The sequence below is a fragment of the Galeopterus variegatus genome, unplaced genomic scaffold, assembly GCF_000696425.1.
Source record: "Galeopterus variegatus unplaced genomic scaffold, G_variegatus-3.0.2 Scaffold8404, whole genome shotgun sequence".
In the NCBI taxonomy this organism is placed as follows: Eukaryota; Metazoa; Chordata; class Mammalia; order Dermoptera; family Cynocephalidae; genus Galeopterus; species Galeopterus variegatus.
This window is the reverse complement of record NW_007734515.1, coordinates 32,278-34,975: the sequence shown is the minus strand read 5'-3', so window position 1 is coordinate 34,975 and position 2,698 is coordinate 32,278. Positions and strand designations below refer to the sequence as shown.

The 2,698-nt window shown below is 43.7% G+C and overlaps 1 pseudogene; it reads right to left on the bottom strand.

The window, feature by feature from the left end:
* Positions 1 to 1,091: 1,091 nt before the first annotated feature.
* Positions 1,092 to 2,692, bottom strand: LOC103608428 (annotated as a pseudogene).
* Between the last annotated feature and the right edge of the window lie 6 nt (positions 2,693 to 2,698).

Sequence of the window (2,698 nt, the reverse complement as noted above, 5' to 3'; positions counted from 1 at the left end):
CCACATTCTACTTACACAAAACCTTGTGTGGTCATTCTTTTAGGCCAAGTTGACAATTGTGACAATTTTTTGAGTTCCCTTCCTTCTCTCTCACTTTTCCTAACATATCTGTTGGAGTGAATAATTCCTTCCCCTAGATGACGAAATCGGTACGAGGGTGGGCAATGCCTTATTTAAAATTTTTTGTATGTTCATTGCTTACAGAGTGCCTGGCAAATAGGAATTTTGAGTCGATAAATGTCTGTTGAATGGTTGAATAATTGAATGAATGAATGAACGGCTAGACCATGAAACTCATTATCCTCAACATTACAGGACCCTGCAAGGGAAGCGAGCATCTCTGGAGATAAACTGAGAAGGTTGAAGGCAGACCATGGGAACAGCGTTTGGAACTTCAGTCTGTACTTTATGTGGAAACAACGCTGAGGTGCACGATCAGTCTACCGGGGCTTCAAATATGGTACTCCAAATTGCATTTGTATCACATGTTTATTTCATGGTGTGTTTTGCACCCAAGACAATGCTGGTAATATTTTGAAAATTATTAACATTACATTAGAATCTCAGCATCTTCCATCTAGAAAGCAGTGGGTTTCTTGGAGATGTTGCAAATAACTTGAGAAAGCACTTTTGTCAGAGAGAATAACTTTGGAGTTGAAAGGAATTTTAAAATATTTTTCTGGGCCGAGCCCGTGGCGCACTCGGGAGAGTGCGGCGCTTGGGAGCACAGCTACGCTCCCGCCGCGGGTTCGGATCCTATATAGGAATGGCCGGTGCGCTTGCTGGCTGAGTGCGGTGTGGGTGACACCACACCAAGGGTTGCGAAAAAAAAAAATTTTTTTTCTGTCCTTCCATGTTAAAGATGGGGAAACTTCAGTCCAAAAGGGTCAAAGTCCATGTTTTTTTAGAAATTGAGAAGTGCTGTCTTGGCCCAGTTTTGAAGCCCCAGCTACTCGGTTCCCCTTCCTGAACAGTCTATTAAGTCCACAACCCCAACCATTGCCCTTATTGGCCTTTCACACTGGAGCCACTATCCACCCACCCTAACTGCCCTAGGCGTAATAACTTCGTATAGCATACATTATACGAAGTTATACGAGTGCAGTAGGATTTTTTTGGAAAAGTTCAAATGTCAGCTCTTTTTCAGCTAATTGTTGTCTCTGGTAAACATTTACTTTCCTTAAATAGTTGAGGTGTCTTTCAGCAGTCTCAGCTGCCAACCAATTCTCATGTGCTTTTTTCTCATAGGAAGTCATCCGCCCTTGATAAAAACGAACGCTTCTCTCCAATTCTCCTTCCACATCTCTGGCTCGCCTTCTGTAGGGCTCCAGTTCTTCAGCTGCATGGCTCATCTTCTCTTCTACTTTGGAAAGTTTCTCCTCCTTCTCTAACTGGTCCTTTTCCTCTACTATTAATTTCCTGTGGAATTTCATTCCATTTTCTTGAGACAGTTCAGTCATTACTTGAAGTTTCTGCCGAAGCTTCTCATTTTCACTTTCCAACTCTGTGTTTTCTGACTGTAAAGATGCTTGTTCAGTCTGGAGATTTGTAATATGCTCCGTAAGCTCTTCCTTTGTTTTATCTACTTCAGATAACTGAGTATAAATTTGGTTTCTTTCTCCTTCTATAGTTTTTAAAGAAGCATTTGACTTAGCAGCGTGAATCAGTTTCTTCAAAGCTCCTTCTGGTGGATCATCTAAGCGAGCAGCATTTTGGGATTCACTCTTCATCTCCGATTCCAAGTCATCAGCCATCATGTCTTCTCCAAGCACAGCAGCCCAGTCTTTCATCTTGAGCAAGCGTTCAGTCAGAGACTTGATGTGATTTCCTTTATCACTCAGAACTTGTTCTGCCTGGACTTTGCAGTCTTCAAGTGTTATTTTCTGTTTATGAAGTTCACTCACTTGTTATTTCAATACTTCAGCTTCTCGTAAACACTGTTTCTGGCTTTCCTGAAGTTGGGAATTTTCATTCGAGGCATCTTTTAGTGCCGCCTTCAGATGTTCTTCATTCATTTGAAATACTTTGCAGATTATTAGTTCGGCTTCAGCAACTTGTGACTTGATGGCTTTTGATTCATCTTCTAGGGACTGTATCCTTTTTGAAATATCTGCCATCAATCCGTCTTGCTCACAGTGTTTAGATTTCTGTTCTTTTAGTTCTTTGACTAGAAAGACTATTTCATCCTCGAGTTTAGATTTGGACCTGTTCAGCTTTTCATAGGTTGCCTCCAAGCTTTGTGCTTCTGTTGACTCCTTCTCAAAGCTGGCATCCTTCACAGCTGACTCTAAGCCTTCATACTCCTCTTGAACAGCGCTAAGTTTGTCAAGTAGTTGACATTTGTCTTCAATTAGTCCAGAGAGCTCTTCAGCAAGCTTTCTCTCTCTTCTTACATAAAGCCGGCTTCTCACCGATCGAACACTTCTCCACAAAAGCAAGAGAATCAAAAATGCAGTAAGAGCCGCACATGTCACCAGTTCCCACGGAAAACCAGGGCCCGGTCTCAGGTCTTCGGGCAATGCTGCCACAGTCCTGCACAGCTTTCCCAGGACCAGCTCTAAGTACGGCTGACGGGCAGCCCTGGGCACCTCCATGGCGCCGAGGCTGCTATGGCTGTGGCCGCGGTAGCCACGGCCTGGCCAGGCCACAACCAGCAGCTGAGACAGCTCTGCGTTCTGTCGGGAACGCGAACCGGCCC